We start from the raw sequence: 24459 nt of genomic DNA on the forward strand, positions 1-24459 counted from the left end.
TCACTCTATAGAGAAATAAGCATTGAATGAACAAGGGGTGTATGCTTGCGGGAAAGTATGAAGTGATGCCACACTTTCAATCCTCCCATTGATACCTACTTAAAAAAAACAAATTCAAATGTTTCAAGTATTTTGTGAATGTTCACAACGCATGTGACTACAACCCCTAAGAAAATCATATCGAAATTCAAAATAGACATGGAGAAACAAATGATAAATATGAATAGTGTCACAAAAAGATAAAAACAATTGATAACACGGACAGAGTTCTCGTCCTTCCTGCGCCTCATGTCGTGTCCAGCATCAGTATGAAGAGCGCCAACAATTGATCTCGGAGCAACGTATGAGCCGTTAGCAGGACCGCTCGGTGCTGGTAGGTCCGTCGGAAGTAGGAGGCCTGTCCAGAGTATCGGTCGGCGGAGCGAGATCCTTGTAGGAGGCCTGTCCAGTGATCACCCTTCTTGCCACAGGTTCTGCAGACCATGAGAACGGCACCTCCCTTGCTCGCCATTGCCAGTGGATCACCACAAGTACTTGGTTCATCAGCCTTGCTCCTTGTCGTTAAGTCGACAGTTATTAGCAAATAAGAGCACAGAAGCAAAGCACACAGTTTAGGGAGTTGAGAACCAGAATAAGACAACATCCATGGCAAACAAATGTAAGGTTAGATTTGTGTATATTTTGTAGTGCATATTGTGATTCAAAAGGTCAAACATGTTTATGTTTGACAAGTTTAAGGAAAATTTAATCGACGTCCACAATACAAAATTTGTGTCATCAGATTCATCATCAAGTGTACTTTTATATTTTATTTATTTAGTATTTTAGATGTTGACGGTTTATTCTAGAAACATGTTTGACTTTTGAGGGATAAAAACAATCGAACAAAATTCACCCCGATTTGACAGTCTTGATGGCTGATTCGAAACAGATGAATCTGCACTGATTTAGGTGGGGATACAGAGAAGATTGGCAACCCTAGGCCACGTGGGCGCTCGGGGAGGATCTCCTCGGTGGAGACTACGGTGAGGCGCACGGAGGTGTCATCGCCGCTAGCAGCGTCGCCAAACTTGGCCCAGGATCGGCGCTCGACGGGATTTTTTTTTCAGAACTATGACATATTTTGTAGTAAATTCGAAAACTACAGCATGCTTTGGATAAAAATCAAATCTAGCACCCAGTCGGTCAGGTGTAGGCCGAAAAGGTAGTTTTCGGTCAACTATTGGCTGAAGTAGGGTTTTCGGCCCTGCCTTGGCCGAAAAGGGGCGGGGCTGGCCGAAAAGGCTGTTTTCGGCTACCGTTTGGCCGAAAAGGACTTTTTGGTCGAATGTAGGCCGAAAAGTATTTTTGGTCGATTGTAGGCCGAAAAGTACTTTTTGGTCCAGTGTAGGCCGAAAAGTCCCTTGGGCCCACCTTTTCGTTATCGGTTGGCCAATATATGTTCCCGCCAACCCCTTCCCGCCAACCCTTTCCCGCCACCCGTTTCCCACCAACCCTTTCCCGCCACCCGTTTCCCGCCAACCCCTTCCCGCCATATACCGTAGTCGTTCTTTCCCGCCATTTTCTTCTCTGTACCTATAAAAACCCCTTCAGACGGAGGTGGATAAGCATTCCAGTGCAGTTTAGTCGAGATGTCCCATTATCCTTTCGATCGTAGTTTTCACCCTGGGATGAGCAGGACTCTTCTTAGGCTAGCTACCGATTTCAGGATGGACAATAGGATAGTTCCATGGGACGAACTCACCGGTAGTGACACCATAATGAATGAGTTGGCTCACAAATTACGTACTTCTGGGTGGCCTGAAAGGACCTATGAGGAGGTACGTAAAGAACTTCTTAGGTTGCATGAAAGGTGGAAGAAGGTAGTGGAGCTGAAGAGTGAAACTTTTAGAAGGATTGTAGCAAAGAATCCATTTTTATGGACTGAGGAGAGCGAGGACGAAGATGATATCTTCATGTCGCCGCTTCCGGGTTCTGCATCGTCCAAGGGCAAGAATTCTGCATCCTCGAAGGGCAAGAGTTCTGCATCGACGGAGGGCAAGAGGACCGCATCGTCAAAGGGCAAGAGGGTTGCATCAACGGAGGATGATGATGATGACTTCATGTAGTATGTAAGATGTATTCCAGTTCTACCGTTTAATTCAGATGTACTTGCGCTATTAGATTGTACTGTATTATTGTAGGGCATTATGTGTTGGGGAACGTAGCAAAAATTCAAAATCTTCCTACGAGTCACCAAGGTCTATCTATGGAGAGACTAGCAACGAGGGGAAGGAGAGTGCATCTACATACCCTTGTAGATCGCTAAGCGGAAGTGTTCAAGAGAACGGGGTTGAAGGAGCCGTACTCATCGTGATCCAAATCACCGGAGATCCTAGTGCCGAACGGACGGCACCTCCGCGTTTAACACACGTGCAGCCCGCTGACGTCTCCCATGCCTTGATCCAGCAAGGAGAGAGGGAGAGGTTGGGGAAGACTCCGTCCAGCAGCAGCACAATGGCGTGGTGGTGGTGGAGGAGCGTGGCAATCCTGCAGGGCTTCGCCAAGCACCGCGGGAGAGGAGGAGGACTTGGGAGAGGGGAAGGGCTGCGCCAGAACTTGAGTGCGGCTGCCCTCCCATCCCTCACATATATATAGGGGCAAGGGAGAGGGGGGCGGCCCCCTCAGATCCAATTTGAGGAGGGGGCGGCGGCCAGGGGGGTTGCCTTGCCCCCCAAGGCAAGGGGGCGCCCCCCTTTAGGGTTTCCCCCAAACCCTAGGCGCCTTGGGCCCTGGTGGGGGAGCGCACCAGCCCACCTGGGGCTGGTCCCCTCCCACACTTGGCCCATGCAGCCCTCTGGGGCCGGTGGCCCCACTTGGTGGACCCCCGGAACCCTCCCGGTGGTCCCGGTACATTACTGATAGCACCCGAAACTTTTCCGGTGACCAAAACAGGACTTCCCATATATAAATCTTTACCTCAGGACCATTCCGGAACTCCTCGTGACGTCCGAGATCTCATCCGGGACTCCGAACAACATTTGGTAACCACATATATCTATTCCCTATAACCCTAGCATCATCGAACCTTAAGTGTGTAGACCCTACGGGTTCGGGAACCATGCAGACATGACCGAGACGTTCTCCGGTCAATAACCAACAATGAGATCTGGATACCCATGTTGGCTCCCACATGTTCCACGATGATCTCATCGGATGAACCACGATGTCGAGGATTCAATCAATCTCGTATTCAATTCCCTTTGTCCAGCGGTATTGTACTTGCCCGAGATTCGATCGTCGGTATCTCGATACCTTGTTCAATCTCGTTACCGGCAAGTCTCTTTACTCGTTCCGTAACACATCATCCCGTGATCAACCCCTTGATCACATTGTGCACATTATGATGATGTCCTACCGAGTGGGCCCAAAGATACCTCTCCGTCAACCGGAGTGACAAATCCCAGTCTCGATTCGTGCCAACTCAACAGACACTTTCGGAGATACCCGTAGTGCACCTTTATAGCCACCCAGTTACGTTGTGACGTTTGGTACACCCAAAGCATTCCTATGGTATCCGGGAGTTGCACAATCTCACGGTCTAAGGAAATGATACTTGACATTAGAAAAGCTTTAGCATATGAACTACACGATCTTTGTGCTAGGCTTAGGATTCGGTCTTGTCCATCACATCATTCTCCTAATGATGTGATCCCGTTATCAACGACGTCCAATGTCCATGGTCAGGAAACCGTAACCATCTATTGATCAACGAGCTAGTCAACTAGAGACTTACTAGGGACATGGTGTTGTCTATGTATCCACACATGTATCTAAGTTTCCTATCAATAAAATTATAGCATGGATAATAAACGATTATCATGAACAAGGAAATATAATAATAACTAATTTATTATTGCCTCTGGGGCATATTTCCAACAGTCTCCCACTTGCACTAGAGTCAATAATCTAGTTCACATCGCTATGTGATTAACACTGATAGGTCACATCGCCATGTGACCAACATCGAAAGAGTTTACTAGTGTCACTAAACTAGTTCACATCACCATGTGATTAAGAATCAATGAGTTCTGGGGTTTGATCATGTTTTGCTTGTGAGAGAGGTTTTAGTCAACGGGTCTGCAACATTCAAATCCGTATGTATTTCGCAAATCTCTAGGTCATATTGTAAATGCTGCTTCCACGCTCCACTTGGAGCTATTCCAAATGGTCGCTCCACTATACGTATCCGGTTTGCTACTCAGAGTCATTCGGATAGGTGTTAAAGCTTGCATCGACGCAACTCTTTACGCCGAACTCTTTATCACCTCCATAACCGAGAAACATGTCCTTATTTACTCCAAGGACAATTTTGACCATTGTCCAATGATCCATTCCTGTATCATTCTTGTACCCCTTGACTGACTCATGGCAAGGCACACTTCCTGTCGTGGAATTGTCACGTCAGATGTCCTCGTGAAAGGACTTAGTTGTGGAGCCATCGCAACTAGGAAGCTTGAAGGGGTTAATTGGGACAAAGGACACGAGAGGTTTTATACTAGTTCGGCCCCTTACGGTGAAGGTAAGGCCTACGTCTAGTTGGGTTGGTATTGATGTTTCGATGACCAGGGAGCGAGATACGCTATGCCCGGCTCTCGATCAGTTGTTTCCTGCCTTAAGCCGCCAGCGGGTCGTCCCCTTATATACACGGGTCGACGCCGTGCGGCTTACAGAGTCCCGGCTGGCTTATAAACAATGTCCGGCTCGGTGACTAGTTAAGTCTACCTTATGATACAAGTAATATTATTACAGTAGTTTACGACAACGGGCCTTAAGTCGCCCGTGGGCCTTAAGCTATCTATGAACCGCCATCTTCATGCCTTGGTCTTGGGCTTCTTTCTGGTGAGTCCTCTTTGCGTAACCCGGCCCCTCCTGGGCGGCTTACACAAATAGTTATATCCCCAACATTAGGCCCCAGATTGATTTGAACCTGTTCATGTCAATCTTAAAATACCTTATGGACTGTCCTGCAGTCTTTTGTCTTGAACGAAGAATTTTAACCCACCGTGATGTCATCATCTGGATCCGGGTTAAATCATCATGATGTCATCTTCAATAAAAATTAATTTTTACTCCGTCGTATCTTGAACGGATCTTTGTCTTTACTGACCATCCCAAGAATCGAGGCGCCAGAGCCGCTGGATAATAAATGTTATCTCCTCGTCTTTCACGCCCTCTCGGTCAGTCTTCCCTTATAAATAGGGCGACCTAGGTCTTTCCCCCAGTCGTCTTCTTCCTCTCCTCTCTGCCACTCGAGCTTCGCCGCTGTCACCATCGACTCCCTCGTCTTCATCGACTCAGGCCGCTGCATCGACCTGACCTTGACCAGAGATCGACGGCGAACCTCCGCAGCTCCTCCTCATCTGTGAGTTCCTCTCTTCCCCTTTCTTATATCTACCTTGAAGTTCTGTCAAGTTCGTCGGTGTTCATCACTGCCCGATGCAAACCTTCATCAGTTTTGCCTCCAACGCCTTGCTTAGATCGAAAAAACTGTGCAGAACTGCTGCGGTAGCTATTTATGTTGATCTTGCATAGACATAGATCTCATTTCCCTCTTTTAGGGCCCTCTTCGAGTGTATGAACTTCACTGTCCTGTTTTTTAGGTCTAGAAAATTTCTCCTTTAGAGCCATACTTTAATCCAGAATAATAACTGTCGTCTGTGAAACTTGTTTCTATCACCCGGCAAGCTTTTTCTTCTTCTTACGACCTTAAGAATTCTTGAATTGCTCTTGATACTGCTAGCGGCTTAAATATTATTGCACAATCACCTTTATACCATTAGGCCCCTTTCTTTAAGCCGCCACTTTGAATAATTGTAGATATTTCTCTCGGGTTAAAGTTGAACCGGAGCTTTCTTATTATGTCGTAGGCCACTGTTGTCATGGCTCCTAAGGCGGCCAAAGCCCCTATGACTTGCAATTGGGTTCCATCCACAGTGACCAAAAGCAAACTTGCCGAATTTGTGAAGTCCGGCCATCTGCCGAAGAAGGAGGTCATGTCTTATCGTGTCCCTAATCCGTCTGAGGAAATACCTCAACCCAAAGATGGGGAGGTAGTCATTTTCACGGATCACATGAACCGGGGATTTGCCCCTCCCGGTTCAAAATTCTTCAGGGAAGTTCTGAATTTCTTTGACCTTAGACCTCAAGACATTGGATCCAATTCTGTGTCAAACCTCTGCAATTTTCAAGTCTTCTGCGAGGTGTACCTGGGAGAGGAGCCAAGTCTACTTTTGTTCAGAGAACTCTTCTATTTGAACCGGCAAAATGAACGTGCTAACAGGCCTAGTCTTGAACTCGGCGGCATCTCAATCCAGCGGCGGAGAGACTGTCTTTTCCCTTATGCTGAACTGCCAAGTCACCCGAAAGACTGGAACCAGACGTGGTTTTACTGTTAAGATACATCACCGGCTGATGAGAAGCCTCTGCCCGGCTTTCGCGCCCTGCACCTCGAATCCAATCATCCGCTGGCAGATAAGTTATCCGTTGTTGAATGCCTGCCTCTCAACCCCACCATCAGGAAGATCAAAGCTCTTCTAGGGAACGAGTTAAACGGCATCGATCTGGTTCGAGTCTGGGTCACCTGGCGGATACTACCATTAAGCCGCCGCTCTGGCTTAATGTGCACCTACACAGGCGAAAAGGATGACCCAATGCGTCAAAGTCCTGATGACTTACCAGATGATGTGATAGATGCTACAGTCCAATCTCTGTTGAAGGAGGGCACTGTGACCAGTAATGCCTTCGGCTTACTTCCCTTCTGCAAGAAGAACCCGGCCCCTGCAGTAAGTTATCAATCTTCAAAAATACTCTTTAACATGTTATGCCTTCTTGTATTTATGATTCCTTATCTTTTTCCACAGGTCGATGACAATTTCTGGAAGGTTAAATATGACCATGAAGCCGCCAAACAAGCCAGGGCAGCTAAGAAAACTGAAAGAAAAACTGCCAAGATGGGAACCTCAAAGAAGAAGAAACCCAACACTTCTGACTTGTTCAAATTGGATGACACTTCTTCGGATGATGAAGAGGTAATTCTTTAATTTTCTTAACTCCCCTGTTTCTATTTTACTGACATTCTATCCTTTCAGGAGGATACTGGGAACAGTCAAGCAGTTGAAGAAGAGGTAACTATAATCTCTTCCGACTCAGAGCCTTTGCCAACACAAAAAATCCGAAGGGTGACCCGGAAAGTAAGATTTTCACATCCTCTAGCTTACCAAGACCCTCAATTTCTTTTGAAGTAACAACAACTTGAGAACCGGAGGCAAACTCGGGCCACTCAAGACGCCGAACTCTCCTCCGGCTTACCCGATGTAACCAGGAAGCGTCGAACTAAGGTTACCTCCGATTTACATTCTGCTTATCCTTTGTCGGGTCTAATTCGCCACCTCTCAATTCATCTGACTCCAATTATCAGGATGCTTCTCCGTCTTCCAACGAGTCGATGCAATCAAACATGCCGATTTTTAAAACAGCTCCCGGGTAATGCAACCTTTCTTACTTTAAGTTTTTCCATACTTATACATTGATATTCATCCTTCCACTTTGATTGACAGCCTGCAAGTGAAGCCCAGCAAGAGGGTAAAGAAGAATAAGCCGTCCCAAGACCCGGTAGTCCCTGAATCGGCAATTGACTCATCCGTTCCTGACGGCTCCACTCATCAGCCACCGCCTAAGTCGGCTCTTGATATTCTAGTGTCAACCTCTGACCCGCCTGCAGAAGACATTGTCCACAATTCTGATAACCCAGAAATTCATAGCCCGGTCAAGACAACTGATCCAGAAGTTGTGTTTCTGAAAAACCAATATGTTGAACCGGGCCAACCTACTATTCTTGCTCAATGCACTGCCAAGGAGGAGTTTGCTCAACGTCACAAAGCCAAACAAGATATCACTGATTATGCTCACCTAAGCATTGGTGATATAGTCTCGGGTTATCTGAACCAAGTACACAACAGCCGTGACCTGGAAATTGACATGGTGAAGCAAATACAGCATAAATCTGAGGTATAACTTTAACTTTTTCCTGAACCTTACTTACTGTACCAGCCCCCAAGTCTATCGCTTATGAATGAATATGCTATAGTCTTAGAAATCTACTTACTGTTAGTTTGTCTGGTTTAAAGTGAATACTTTTAACCCGGTGATAGCATGAAACTTTGAATTGACACATTAGTCCCTAAGTGTCAAGTATCTTTACTTGTAAAATGCTTGAGACTTCAGTATGTATGACTTGGCAAATAAGTTAAAAAAAATTCTTGGAGCATACATTAGCCCCCAAGTGCCAAATATCTATACTTGTAAAGTGTTTGGACTTAAATGTTACCTTATCATGATCCTTACCATAACCTCGTGCCAATACAGGTCACCATAAGTCAATTTGAATCGGAGATTGCTGACCTGAAGAGCCAGCTGAAGCTTCAAGAGCTTGAAACTCAAAAAGCAAACTCCAAGTTTGAATTCAGCATCTCTGAACAAGAGAAATTGAAGAAAAATTTTGAGTCGGAGAAAAAAGCTTGGGTTGATGAAAGGGCTTCATTAGTGACTCGGGCCAAGACCGCAGAAGTATCACTTGCAGAGGCAATAGCCGAACTGTCCGACTTAAAGCGGCAGATATCCCAAATGGTCTCAGCCATCTTCGGTAAGTCACTCTAAGCCTTTAAACATTGTAATCTTCCAAGATTTATTGTGACGGTTATCTCCGGCTTATTGTTATGCTTGTAACCATACAGGCCCCAGGAGTACCAACCTCAAGCAAAACATGTTGATCAAGCTCAAGGCAGTTTACACCCTTGTGGAGCAGTTGTACTCCGGGTCACAACGTGCCTTGGCCGTTGTAGCTTTATCAACTCCACATCCCCGCCTTCTGCAAGATGTATTGAAGAGCCTCACTTTTTTTCCTCAGCGGATCCAAGATTTAAGGCGGGCGTCCTCAAGAGCCGGAGCCGTAGCCGCATTGAGTCGGGCCAAAGCATGGCTCCCAGAACTAGACCCGACCGACCTTGCCCTTGGATACCCAAGTCTGAAGGAGGACGGCACTGCTTTTGACGACCATGACTTCAACACCTGTGTCAAAGCCATACGTCCCATGGCAACCCTTATTGGAAACGACACAGATCTTAGCAAGTATGCACCGGCTTATGACAGTGAAAACCGGAGAATCCCAAACGCTCCATATGATCAAATCAGTCCGATCCCTCCAATTCGTAAGCATACTTTTGCTCCTGAAGTAGACCCGGCCAGTTTAATAGATGATGAAGCTGAATTTGAAGCTTTGAGCGGCATTGATTGGGCCTCATCAACTTTCCAGGACAAAACAGCCGACGGAGAAGCGGAGAAGGATAACCCGGAGCCCTCAAGCCCGCCGAAGGAGTAAATCGCTAGGTGTTTGGCCAAAAAACAATGCTTCATCCATTCAGACTCGGGGAGTCTTGTAATAGGGTAGAAAGAACTCCCAATGCTCGTCATGCCTTTGTGCATGCTCTTACCGCTTAACGCTTTCCATAAGCCGCCGTGGCTGTATATTTTTGGCTTTATTTCTTTGGCGTTTTAAATTCTGCTCGCCTTATTCTGCACAGAAAGTATTGATAACCCGGACACAAACCAACCGTTTGACATACAGGCTAGTTTATGACCATATTTTGTTAAACTTAAGCATAATAGTATACCTGCAATCCTTGTATAACCTTTCCGGGTCATATGACGTTCACCCGGTACTTAACGACCTGGGGCGATAAATATTAAACCGGAAAGACAAAAAACATCTTATAATGCTTTCCACAAGGTTTCAGGATAATCAAAATACTTTACAGGCTTCTGATTCGGATACGATCAGTAAACCGTTCCAAAGGGGTTAAGCTAAGATTCGGATACGATCATATAGCCCCAGTGGCTTGGCGATGCTGATCAAGTGGGTATCGACAGCTATGTTCTCTTTGGTTCGAATATGACCTATGTTTGAACAGGAAGCCCCCAAGTGACCATAAGATTTGTTTAATGACACTGATTCGTATACGATCCACGTCAGACCCAAAGGGGTTAAGCTATGATTCAAATATGATCAAGAAGCCCCCAAGTAGGTTTGGCAAGTATGCCGATCAAGTGGGTATCGACAGCTATGTTCTCTTTGGTTCGGATACGACCTATGTTTGAACAGGAAGCCCCCAAGTGATCATGGCTAGATTCAGATATGATCATAAGCCGGACCAAAGGTAAAGCCAGATTCAGATATGATCCGGTCCCTATTGGTTGTTTCCACCACCTGTCAAAAAGACATATATACTTTTTTAAGGGTGAAAAAAGGACAAAGGTCCTGCTTTATTACTTTATATAATATTTACATTGTCAAAAAACATATATATCATAAAAGCCGGTGGCTCAAGGATAGTAAAAGCCAAAGATGAGTTATATCCCATGGCCGGATGTCACTTAGCAAAGCCGCCTAGGCTCCATAAACTATGAAGAAAAGTGTATAGCCCGCCGGGTCGAGGCCACTTACCCTTATGTCTCTGATTGTTGCCTTGTGTATTAACGTTGGCCACAAATTCTGGGCTATCATCCGCTTTACGCTTATTGCTATTTTGATTCTCCGGGTTGTGTTGTTGGCCCTTTCTACTGTCATTCAGTTTTCCCTTCCCTGTCTTTTCACCATCAGACTCGGGATCATTGGTACTGTCAGAATCGGCATATTTGACCAAAGCCGCCATTAGCGTACCCATATCCTTGCAGTCACGTTTAAGGCGCCCCAATTTCTGCCTTAGCGGCTTGAAGCTGCAATTCCTTTCTAATATAAGGACTGCAGAGCCGACATCCATCTTATTAGATGAATGAATTATCTCCTTGACCCGGCGTACCCAATGGGTGGTAGATTCCCCTTCCCCCTGCTTACAATTCGTCAAGTCCATGATCGTCATAGATTGCTTACATGTGTCTTTGAAGTTCCCTATGAAACGAGCCTTTAGCTCTTCCCATGAACCAATGGAATCGGGTGGTAAACCTTTAAACCAAGACCGGGCCGTTCCATCTAACATCATGGTAAAATATTTAGCCATTACCGCGTCACTAACCTCCAACAGTTCCATGGCCATCTCATAACTCTCGATCCATGCTTCAGGCTGTAAGTCGGCCGTGTAATCCGGCACCTTTCGAGGTCCCTTGAAATCTTTGGGCAGGCGCACATTGCGCAAAGCCGGTACCAAACAAGAAGAGCCACCGGCTCTGGTGGCTATTCCCATCTCAGTAGAAGTCGTTGGATACCCCGGCATATCCTGACGTGCCGTCTGTTGAGCCGCCAGCTGAGCCGCTCGCTCTTTCTCCTGGCGTACTCGATCTTGCACCGGGTTATAGCCTCCATGTTGGTCACGGCTTTGAATGTTGCGTGACAAAACTTCAGATCCTATGTGCCTGCTATAACTCTGACTCCGGTTCTGACGAGGCGGTGCTAACCAAGGCGGAGGAGCTGAATGAAATCTATCCCGATTATAAGAATAGGTCTCTTGCTGAGCCAAGGCTGTCTGAACAAGTTCCCTAATCCTCCGGGTCTCCACCGCTGTCGGGCCATCGCCATCCACTGGAAGAGCCGCCAGACGCGCTGATGCTGCGATTAAGTTCTCCATGGGGTTGGAAAAGTGACCCGGCGGTATCGGCACATAACGTGACGGTTCCGTGCTCATATAAGGAGGTGGCATCTCTCGGCGTTGAGCCGGTCCTCCTGCTCCGGATTTCATAAATGGATTAGCACCGGGCGGGTTACTTGGGCCGGCTCCGGGTGTAGCAAAAAGAATCCTAGGGTCGTAATTCGGAGGTGACCGGGATCGGGTCTTCTGGTGTCTCCTCCTCATTACTTCATTGGACGCGTTTAAACTCACCGTGAGCTGGTAAGCCTCTGATTGCAACCGCTGTGCCCGGGCGTCGAGAACCGCTCGCCCTGTAGCTAGTCTAGTGTCCTCAGCTGTTAAGGCCTCCTTGGCCTGAGCTATCTCCTCAAGTACCCGTGCTACCTCCGCGTCATGCTCATCTTTGTTCGCAGGGATAACCATGGCGGTTAACAGGGCCGTAATCTTGTCCATGAGGTCTATCAGCACTTGAGCCGGCGGGCGCACCGGGCCTCCTTCCCCGGCCGCCCCTAACCCGGAAGTAATTGTAGCTGCTGCTCTAGAATTTTGTCCGGGTTGAGTCCCAGCCATAAAGACTCCTGCCCAATTTGGCGACTCATAGGGGTCTGGAATACTAAGGCCATCGGAACAGCCCCCGAGCGCACCGTCTTGAACTTGATACAAAGAATCTGTTGAACCGACGGACGAATCACCGTCAGAGTGGACGGCCGTCTCACCACCATCTTCAGGATCTTCAGAAAGTTCTTCTCCGTGGACGCAGCCCACAAAGACACGCTTCATGCCGGGTTGAACTCGGGCGGGTTTTGCACGCTGAGCCATCTCGACGAGGTCGGTGCAGTTGTCCGGCTCAGGCCCCGGCTCACCGATCCGGCCGATGAAGACGTGGATCCCTCCGAAGGGGACCCGGTACCCGTACTCAATTGAGCCGGCGTCGGGGCCCCAGCCTTCATCCTCGAGGTAGATCTTGCCGCGACGACTCTTGGTCATCCGGCCCACTACGTATCCTTTGAGCCCTCAGAAGTTTCCCTTCAAGAACTCAAATCCACCATGCGCTGGCCCCACGGTGGGCGCCAACTGTCGTGGAATTGTCACGTCAGATGTCCTCGTGAAAGGACTTAGTTGTGGAGCCATCGCAACTAGGAAGCTTGAAGGGGTTAATCGGGACAAAGGACGCGAGAGGTTTTATACTAGTTTGGCCCCTTACGATGAAGGTAAGGCCTACGTCTAGTTGGGTTGGTATTGATGTTTCGATGACCAGGGAGCGAGATACACTATGCCCGGCTCTCGATCAGTTGTTTCCTGCCTTAAGCCGCCAGCGGGTCGTCCCCTTATATACACGGGTCGATGCCCTGCGGCTTACAGAGTCCCGGCCGGCTTATAAACAATATCCGGCTCGGTGACTAGTTAAGTCTACCTTATGATACAAGTAATATTATTACAGCGGTTTACGACAACGGGCCTTAAGTCGCCCGTGGGCCTTAAGCTATCTATGAACCGCCTTCTTCATGCCTTGGTCTTGGGCTTCTTTATGGTGAGTCCTCTTTGCGTAACACGGCCCCTCCTGGGTGGGTTACACAAATAGTTATATCCCCAACACTTCTGGTGCGGTACACAATATAGCATACTATAGAGCCTATGTCTGAAGCATAGGGGACGACCTTCGTCCTTTCTCTCTCTTCTGCCGTGGTCGAGCTTTAACTCTTAACTTCATACCTTAAAAATCAGGCAAGAACTCCTTCTTTGACTGATCTATCTTGAACACCTTCAAGATCATGTCAAGGTATGTGCTCATTTGAAAGTACCATTTAGCGTTTTTGATCTATCCTCATAGATCTTGATGCTCAATGTTCAAGCAGCTTAACCCAGGTTTTCTATTGAAAAACACTTTTCAAATAACCCTATATGCTTTCCAGAAATTCTACATCATTTCGGATCAACAATATGTCATTCACATATACTTATCAGAAATTCTATAGTGCTCCCACTCACTTCTTTGGAAATACAAATTTCTCATAAACTTTGTATAATCCCAAAATCTTTGATCATCTCATCAAAGCGTACATTCCAACTCTGAGATGCTTACTCCAGTCCTTAGAAGGATTGCTGGAGCTTTGCATACTTATTAGCGTCTTTCAGGATTGATAAAACCTTCTGGTTTTATCACATACAACCTTTCCTCAAGGATATCGTCGAGGAAACAATGTTTTGACATCCTATCTACAAGATTTCATAAATCATGCAGTAATTACTAATATAATTCCAACAAACTCTTAGCATCGCTACGAGTGAGAAAGCCTCACCGTAGTCAACTCCTTGAACTTGTCGGAAAACTTAACGACAAGTCAAGCTTTCTTAATGGTAATACTTACCATCATTGTCTGTCTTCCTTCTAAAATCCATCTGTACCCAACAGCCTTACGACCATCAAGCAGTTCTTCCAAAGTCCACACTTTGTTCTCATACATGGATCCTCTCTCTGATTTTATGGCCTCGAGCCATTTGTCAGAATCTGGGCCCACCATTGCTTCTCCATAGCTCGTAGGTTCATTGTTGTATAGCAACATGACCTCCAAGACAGGATTACGTACCACTCTGAAGCAGTACGCATCCTTGTCGACCTACGAGGTTTGGTAGTGACTTGATCCGAAGTTTCATGATCACTATCATAAGCTTCTACTTCAATTGGTGTAGGTGCCACAGGAACAACTTCCTGTGCCTTGCTACACACTAGTTGAAGTGATGGTTCAATAACCTCATCAAGTCTCCACCATCCTCCCACTCAATTCTTTCGAGAGAAACTTTTCCTCGAGAAAGGACCCGTTTCTAGAAACAATTACTCTTGCTTCCGGATCTGAGATAGGAGGTATACCCAACCATTTTGGGTATCCTATGAAGATGTATTTATCCGTTTTGGGTTCGAGATTATCACGATGAAACTTTTTCACATAAGCGTCGCAGCCCCAAACTTTCAAGAAACGACAGCTTAGGTTTCTCTAAACCATAGTTCATGCGGTGTCATCTCAACGGAATTATGCGGTGCCCTATTAAAGTGAATGTGGTTGTCTCTAATGCCTAACCCATGAACGATAGTGGTAATTCGATAAGAGACATTATGGTGCGCACCATATCCAATAGGGTGCAACTATGATGTTCGGACACACCATCACACTATGGTGTTCCAGGCGGTATTAATTGTGAAACAATTTCCACAATGTCTTAATTGCGTGCCAAAGCTCGTAACTCAGATACTCATCTCTATGATCATATCATAGACATTTTAACCTCTTGTCACGATGATCTTCAACTTCACTCTGAAATTACTTGAACCATTCAATAATTCAGACTTGTGTTTCATCAAGTAAATATACAACATCTACTCAAATCATCTGTGAAGTAAGAACATAACGATATTCACTGCATGCCTCAGCACTCATTGGACTGCACACATCAAAATGTGTTACTTCCAACAAGTTGCTATCTTGTTCCATCTTACTGAAAATGAGGCTTTTCAGTCTCTTGCCCATGTGGTATGATTTGCATATCTCAAGTGATTCAAAATCAAGTGAGTCCAAACGATCCATCTGCATGGAGTTTCTTCATGCGTATACACCAATAGACATGGTTCGCATGTCTCAAACTTTTCAAAAATGAGTGAGTCCAAAGATCCATCAACATGGAGCTTCTTCATGCGTTTTATACCAATATGACTTACATGGCAGTGCCACAAGTAAGTGGTACTATCATTACTATCTTATATCTTTTTGGCATGAAAATGTGTATCACTATGATCGAGATTCAATAAACCATTCCTTTAGGTGCAAGATCATTGAAGGTATTATTCAAATAAACAAAATAACCATTATTCTCCTTAAATGAATAACCGTATTGCGATAGACATAATCATGTCTATGCTCAATGCAAACACCAAATAACAATTATTTAGGTTTAACACCAATCTCGATGGTAGAGGGGGCATGCGACGCTTGATCACATCAACCTTGGAAACACTTCCAACACATATCGTCAGCTCACCTTTAGCTAGTCTCCATTCATTCCGTAGCTTTTATTTCGAGTTACTAACACTTAGCAACCGAACCGGTATCTAATACCCTGGTGCTACTAGGAGTACTAGTAAAGTACACATTAACATAATATATATCCAATATACTTTTATTGACCTTGCCAGCCTTCTCATCTACCAAGTATCTAGGGTAATTCTGCTCCAGTGGCTGTTCCCCTTATCATAGAAGCACTTAGTCTCGGGTTTGGGTTCAACCTTGGGATTCTTCACTGGAGCAGCAACTGATTTGCATATCATGAAGTATCCCTTCTAGCCCTTGCCCTTCTTGAAACTAGTGGTTTCACTAACCATTAACAATTGATGCTCCTTCTTGATTTCTACTTTCGCGGTGTCAAACATTGCGAATATCTCAAGGATCATCATATCTATCCCTGTTATGTTATAGTTCATCAAAAGCTATAGTAGCTTGGTGGCAATGTCTTTGGAGAAACATCACTATCTCATCTGGAAGATTAACTCCCACTCGATTCAAGTGATTGTTGTACCCAGACAATCTGAGTACAAGCTCAACGATTGAGATCTTCTCCCTTAGTTTGTAGGCTAGAAAACTCGTCGGAGGTCTCATACCTCTTGACGTGGGCACGAGCCTGAAATCCCAATTTCAGCTCTTGGAATCTCATATGTTCTGCGACATTTCAAAAATGTCTTTGGTGTCTCAATTCTAAACCATTTAACATTACCGAACTATCATGTAGTCATCAAAACGTGTATGTCAGATGTTCGCAACATCCACAGACCATGTTCGAGGTCCAGCACACCGAGCGGTGCATTAAGGACATAAGCTTTCTACGCAGCAATGAGGACAATCCTCAGTTTACGGACCCAGTCCGCATAATTGCTACTATCAACTTTCAACGATATTTTCTCTAGGAACATATCTAAAACAGTAGAACTAAAACGCGAGCTATGACATAATTTGCAAAGGTCTTTTGACTATGTTCAGGATAATTAAGTTCATCTAATGAACTCCCACTCAGATAGACATCCCTCTAGTCATCTAAGTGATTACATGATCCGAGTCAACTAGGCTGTGTCCGATCATCACGTGAGACGGACTAGTCATCATCGATGAACATCTTCATGTTGATCGTATCTACTATACGACTCATGCTCGACCTTTCGGTCTCTTGTGTTCCGAGCCATGTCTGTACATGCTAGGCTCGTCAAGTCAACCTAAGTGTTTCGCATGTGTAAATCTGGCTTACACCCGTTGTATGTGAACGTTAGAATCTATCACACTCGATCATCACGTGGTGCTTCGAAACGACGAACTTTCGCAATGGTGCACAGTTAGGGGGGACACTTTCTTGAAATTTTAATGAGGGATCATCTTATTTACTAGCGTCGTTCTAAGCAAATAAGATGCATAAACATGATAAACATTACATGCAATCAAAAAGTGACATGATATGGCCAATATAATTTTGCTCCTTTTGATCTCCATCTTCGGGGCTCCACGATCATCATCATCACCAGCATGACACCATGATCTCCATCATCACGATCTCCATCATCGTGTCTTCATGAAGTTGTCTCACGAACTATTACTTCTACTACTATGGCTACCGGTTAGCAATAAAGTAAAGTAATTACATGGCGTTGTTCAATGACACGCAGGTCATACAATAAATTAAGACAACTCCTATGGCTCCTGCCGGTTGTCATACTCATCGACATGCAAGTCGTGATTCCTATTACAAGAACATGATCAATCTCATACATCACATATCATTCATCACATTCTTTTTGGCCATATCACATCACATAGCATACCCTGCAAAAACAAGTTAGACGTCCTCTAATTGTTGTTTGCATGTTTTACGTGGCTGCTATGGGTTTCTAGCAAGAACGTTTCATACCTAAGCAAAAGCCATAACGTGATATGCCAATTGCTATTTACCCTTCATAAGGACCCTTTTCATCGAATCCGATCCGACTAAAGTGGGAGAGACTGGCACCCGCTAGCCACCTTGTGCAAAAAGTGCATGTCAGTCGGTGGAACCTGTCTCACGTAAGTGTACGTGTAAGGTCGGTATGGGCCGCTTCATCCCACAATACCGTCGAAACAAGATAGGACTAGTAATGGTAAGCATATTGAAAAAAATCAACGCACACAACAACTTGTGTTCTACTCGTGCATAGAATCTACGCAATAGACCTAGCTCATGATGCCACTGTTGGGGAACGTAGCAGAAATTCAAAATTTTCCTATGAGTCACCAAGATCTATCAATGGAGAGACTAGCAACGAGGGGAAGGAGAGTGCATCTACATACCCTTGTAGATCGCTAAGCGGAAGCGTTCAAGAGAACGGGGTTGAAGGAGTCGTACTCGTCGTGATCCAAATCATCGAAGATCCTAGTGCCGAACGGACGGCACCTCCGCTTTCAACACACGTGCAGCCCGGTGACGTCTCCCATGCCTTGATCCAGCAAGGAGAAAGGGAGAGGTTGGGGAAGACTCCGTCCGGCACCAGCACAACGGCGTGGTGGTGGTGGAGGAGCGTGGCAATCCTGCAGGGCTTCGCCAAGCACCGCGGGAGAGGAGGAGGACTTGGGAGAGGGGAAGGGCTGCGCCAGAACTTGGGTGCGGCTGCCCTCCCACCCCTCACATATATATATAGGGGCAAGGGATAGGGGGCCTGGCCCCCTTAGATCCAATCTGAGGAGGGGACGGCGGCCAGGGGGGTTGCCTTGGCCCCCAAGGCAAGGGGGCGCCCCCCTTTAGGGTTTATCCCAAACCCTAGGCGCCTTGGGCCCTGCTGGGGGGGCGCACCAGCCCACCTGGGGCTGGTCCCCTCCCACACTTGGCCCATGCAGCCCTCTGGGGCCAGTGGCCCCACTTGGTGGACCCCCGGGACCCTCCCGGTGGTCCCGGTACATTACCGATAGCACCCGAAACTTTTCGGGTGACCAAAACAGGACTTCCCATATATAAATCTTTACCTTCGGACCATTCCGGAACTCCTCGTGACGTCCGGGATCTCATCCGGGACTCCAAACAACATTCGGTAACCACGTATATCTATTCCCTATAACCTTAGCGTCATTGAACCTTAAGTGTGTAGACCCTACGGGTTCGGGAACCATGCAGACATGACCGAGTCGTTCTCCGGTCAATAACCAACTGTGGGATATGGATACCCATGTTGGCTCCCACATCTTCCACGATGATCTCATCGGATGAACCACGATGTCGAGGATTCAATCAATCCCGTATTCAATTCCCTTTGTCCAGCGGTATTGTACTTGCCCGAGATTCGATCGTCGGTATCTCGATACCTTGTTCAATCTCGTTACCGGCAAGTCTCTTTACTCGTTCCATAACACATCATCCCATGATCAACCCCTTGGTCACATTGTGCACATTATGATGATGTCCTACCGAGTGGGCCCAGAGATACCTCTCCGTCAACCGGAGTGACAAATCCCAGTCTCGATTCGTGTCAACCCAACAGACACTTTCGCAGATACCCGTAGTGCACCTTTATAGCCACCCAGTTACGTTGTGACATTGGGTACACCCAAAGCATTCTTACGGTATCCGGGAGTTGCACAATCTCATGGTCTAAGGAAATGATACTTGACATTAGAAAAGCTTTAGCATACGAACTAGACGATCTTTGTGCTAGGCTTAGGATTGGGTCTTGTCCATCACATCATTCTCCTAATGATGTGATCCCGTTATCAACGACATCCAATGTCCATGGTCAGGAAACCGTAACCATCTATTGATCAACGAGCTAGTCAACTAGAGGCTTACTAGGGACATGGTGTTATCTATGTACCCACACATGTATCTGAGTTTCCTATCAATACAATTATTGCATGGATAATAAATGATTATCATGAACAAGGAAATATAATAATAACTAATTTATTATTGCCTCTAGGGCATATTTCCAACATTATGTTCTATCTTAATTTCATTTTGTAGTATGTAAGATGTATTTATTAAGTTCAGCCGCATCTTATAATTCAGATGTACTTGTATCTTAATTATTGGTTGTAGTCTCTTTGGAAATGTAGGTGGAATAACAATGCGAATTAATAGTAATATGTCTCTCGCATACATAAAACAATATAATACATGAACATGAAGCATGTCTCATACATAAATACTGACTCACAGATGCGAATAGTCTGAAAGTAACATAGATAATGACTCATACTTAAATAACCATATCGCTGCGGGGGACGACGATGAGTCTGAGTCTTCCTCGGGCGAGGACCGAAAGGCGATAAGCACTGTGGCGGTAGACGAGGCTCGCGATAACCACAACCATAGTTAACCTCGTCTGTCACGGTCTGTGTCTCTTGCGTCGGTGGTGGTGGTGGAGTGTGAAACACTGTGTGCGAGAAGTCACAAATGTTTGCAGCTTGATCATCATCCTCGCCGTCGCCCTCAAAGTGCGAAGCACCACCACTCAGCATTGGTGACTGCACTGAATGCATGAACGGTTGCGACTGGTTGCCGCCTGCGGTAAAGTAAAACATGTAAAATTGATACAAATGCATGAACGAAGCACCACCACTAAGCATCAGCGGCTGCTGAGAATGCAGCAACGATTACTACAATGTTGAAAAGAATGTAGTGAGTAGTGTTACCTAGTTCCATCTGCTGATGCCAATAAGCGCCCTTCGCTTCCCTTCTTTCTCTTAGTATTAGGAGGGTCAATTGCTGGCAAGTCACAAAGACCTACTGGCTCCTCTAGCTCCGCGACGAGTGCTGCTAATTTAACTTGATCTTCTTCCATTTTCTTCCTCGCACGGACCTGCTTCTTAGTAAACTCATCTAGTTTTGACCAAATAAATCTGTATTTGCGCTGCTGGCTCTGCTTGCATAATTCTTTGAACAAGTTTATCAACCGCTTGTTCTTGAACTGTGAGAAAAAATTAGCCCCAAGATGGCGCATGCACCACCGGCTCTGCAAGTCCCTCCAAGGTGTTGGTTCGTCAACTGTTGGATTACGTAGTGTCTTCACGGCCTTCAATATACCAGCATGTCCGTCATGAATGACACACACGTTTGCTCGGTCCTTCACGATGGCAATTTTCACTTGCCGGAAGAACCATACCCAGCTGGGAAAGTTCTCACCCTCCACAAATGCCATGGCAAGTGGGATGATTTGATTGTTCCCGTCCACACCAATAGCAGTCAGACTTGCCCTCTATACCGACCGTTCAGGAATGTACCATCCACAAACATAACAGGATGAAAATGCTGGAAAGCTTCGATGCACATAGCGAAAGAGAAGAACACTCGTTTCAACACCTTGAAATTTGGTATACTCAGCAACCTCATGTGTTGTACGTTCACATAAGTGCCGGGATTCCTCTCCTTTAGGCAGCCAAGGAGACGTACAACATTATCATATGAGTCAAAGAACGTCCCAAACCTTTCCTCCATAGCCTTCTGTTTAGCCTTCCAAGCCTTCCCATAAGAAATGACATAATTCCATCTAACCTTCATTGTTGTCTGGATGTGTTTTGCTTCCATATCTTTCTTCTCTACTATCTCAGTATACATGACTTGCGCAATGAGAGTTGAAGTCAGGTTCGGATGCTTCACCAGCAGGTTCTTCCTCACACAATTATTTGGGACGACATTGGTGACAACCCAGTGGATGTCATACTTCGGCACGTGCCCGTGCACCTTCCCAGGACAACCTGTTTCAACATATTTCACGGTATAGTTTGTTGGACTTGATATGTGTGTCCGGAAAACCCTCTGCGTACACATAGCCCACTTTATCACCGTGTACTTCAATTTTTTCTTTGTATCAAACATAGCCCCTATCTGTACTTGGTTCAGATTATACTGTCATGGAGTCTCATGGCCATCGTTGACCGTAAGGCCGCTGGATATGTCCTGATCCCATGAAGAAGGAATGGGTACCTCCACTTTATCCTCAGAATTTCCAGAATCTAGTTCCTCCGCCAATCGATCCTCGTCCTCTTCCTTCATCGCCCTTTGCATTCCATCCCCTTCCTCATCCCCATCAGCAAAACCAGAACCAGCTAATATTATCAACTGGCTACTCTGCCTAGTATCAGGACCACAAACATTGTGTGGCACGTACTCTGACTCTTTCTCGGGTTGGCTAGCATCCACATCTTCTGGTTGTGACCCGGATAAAACAATCTCGTTAGCCACTTCACTGCCTTGGCCGGGTTTATACCCCCTGTGAAGTTCTACGGTATTCTCCTCCTTCAGCACAGCTTGCACAAGTGCATATGGGTGGATTCTTCAGTCTCGGCAGTGCCTTAACAGGGACAACCAATGCTGGCTCCTATCTACTGGCATCAACTCCCACTTGACATTTTTACAGGATTTGGTCCACAATGCCTGAATAATGATGGAACATACTTCGGGATCCAGACCGAAACTAGTTGCCAACCAGTACTTGAACTGTCTAATGTCCAGTCTGTGTGGGTCTGCTAGTGTCATGACGCCATTTTTAAACTCGCTAAGATCAACCCCCAACTCATTATATCGAACATAACCAGCGCCGTAGTAAACAGTCAGATTTACCGATTCAGACATTTTCATCTGCCAGATATTGTCATCTTCTCATTAATCACAATGAACACTAATATTACCCGCTACACGAACTATGCGCTAAAATGCCTCCACAAATATATTAACACTAAAATTCGCAATATGACTTATATACACTAACTAAACTATACAATTTAGATAAAATTTGTGACGACGTGGTTATACCTTCGAAGCGTGTGTCCCTAGCTTCTTGCTTCTCTCTTCGAATCAGCGGCACCGGCCATCTCGCGAAGTACTTGCACCACAGGACAACGACAGCGCCGCCCCCTCGACAACCGGAGGTTCAACTCCGGTCAGCCCCCAAGCTGCTCCTCCTCCTCACCACTTCCTCCTCCACAGCTGCTACTACTACTCACCACCACCTACTACCTGTCCTCCTCTCCACCATGGCTCCTCCTCCCCAACATGGCTCCTCCTCCCCAAATGCATCAAAAACTATCCCATAGCAAAAAATAATACCGTACGCCAGCGGGGATTGCTATGATCTATCGATTCTATGGGTTGGATGTGGAAATGCGTGGCAAATGGAGGAGATTGGTGCGGGATGGCGAGGTACAGGGAGGAACAAGAGAGAGAGAAAGGAAGAACCGAGGCGAGCGAAGGAAGGTGACGGTGCGGCCTTATCCGCACCTTTTCGGTCGAGTGGTGGCCGAAATCCACTTGGGTCGACGACTGGCCGAAAAGGCCCAATTCGGTCGCGGGGTGGCTGAAAACGGCCCACTTCGGCTGCCGGGAGGCCGAAGCTACTATTTTCGGCCGGGCCCTCCCGGACACCAACTTTTTGGCCCAGGTACGCATGTCTTCGGCCAAAGCGCGACCGAAAATCCCTCTTCGACCTTAGCCTGGCTGAAAACTACCTTTGCAGCCCACACGTGGCCGACGGGGTCATAGTTTTGCATTTTTTTTCATTATGTGCTATAGTTTCTAAAATTGGTACAAAATACGTGATAGTTTTGAAAAAAAATCGAGGCGCACGCGGGGCGAGCTTGCGAATGCAGGTGGTGGTGGTGACCTTGACCTTGTTGTTGTCGTTGAAGAGGTACTCTATCGTCTTCTTGAAGCCGTTCTCGTCGTGCCCGATGACCACCCGTCAAGGTCGCCCCCGTCATCTTCGCCAAGCTCACCCCACCCGATCTTTGCCGCCACCATGGATACATGCTGGTTTGCTAGCTGGGGTGCTAGGGTTCGAGGTGCGGCGGTGCGACAATGAAGCGGTGTGCACGCCGAGAGCACCGCCCGCGTAGCTTCCCCATGCAGGCCACTCCTCCGCGTTCAAACGACAGTCTGTTCGTCCGCCTACCAACATTAAACATGTGCGATAGCCGAGGAACCTATTCCGGCGCCACTCATCTGTTCGTCTACTGCCCACCATTATTCACCTTGCCGCCAGCCCTGTCATCCACCCGCTAAATAAATTCCAGGTCCGGCACCAGCCGCATCCGACCTCCTCCAATCCCTATCTCCTCTCGGCACCATGCCCGCCATGACCTCCTCGAGCTCCAAAACCCTCTCGGACGACGTCTCATCCGAGCAGAAGAAGCAAATCGTCGCCGTTACAGCCGGCTGGCAGGCCGGCAGACGGACGAGCTCAGGAGGCCAGTGTTGCCCCCAATGGAAGAGGCGACCGACAACGAGTCGGCGCCACCGTCCTTGTTGGATGATGGCGAGATCACCATGGGCAAGACCCATGCTCACTACATTAAGATGGTGTTGGAAGAGCGGCGGGCTGCATTGCGATAGGTGCAGGTCGACCATGCCTACAAGCTCCGCCTCCTCGACGAGCACCGGCGCGCGGAGGAGTAACTAGTCACCGACATGGGCATCGCGTCGGATGTGGACGTGGGCGAGCAGGAGTTGTTGCTCCAATCCTTCCACACTGCGTGCAAAATCCGTCGCGGCCGCTGGCATTACTGTGTTTGTCCGACAGAGTTAGAAGCCGCCTTGAAGGAGATCGACGAGGCAGCGGATAAAGTGTACGACAAGGATGAGGACGAGGACGATGTCGTCAGCTTCTCTGTGCCCCGCCGCCACAACGACGATGCAACACGTCCAGAGGCGCTGCTGGCAGCGAGGAAGAGTAGAGCATGGGAGGCCGCCGATGCTCGGGTCCCACCACCAGTCCTCCACTCCCATTGAACCAAAGCTTGGTGGACTCGTCATC

At 46.8% G+C, this 24459-nt stretch overlaps 1 pseudogene; it reads right to left on the reverse strand.

The window, feature by feature from the left end:
• LOC123115064 (uncharacterized) lies at nucleotides 1–23447 on the reverse strand (annotated as a pseudogene).
• Nucleotides 23448–24459: the final 1012 nt, after the last annotated feature.

This window comes from Triticum aestivum, chromosome 5B (assembly GCF_018294505.1).
Source record: "Triticum aestivum cultivar Chinese Spring chromosome 5B, IWGSC CS RefSeq v2.1, whole genome shotgun sequence".
In the NCBI taxonomy this organism is placed as follows: Eukaryota; Viridiplantae; Streptophyta; class Magnoliopsida; order Poales; family Poaceae; genus Triticum; species Triticum aestivum.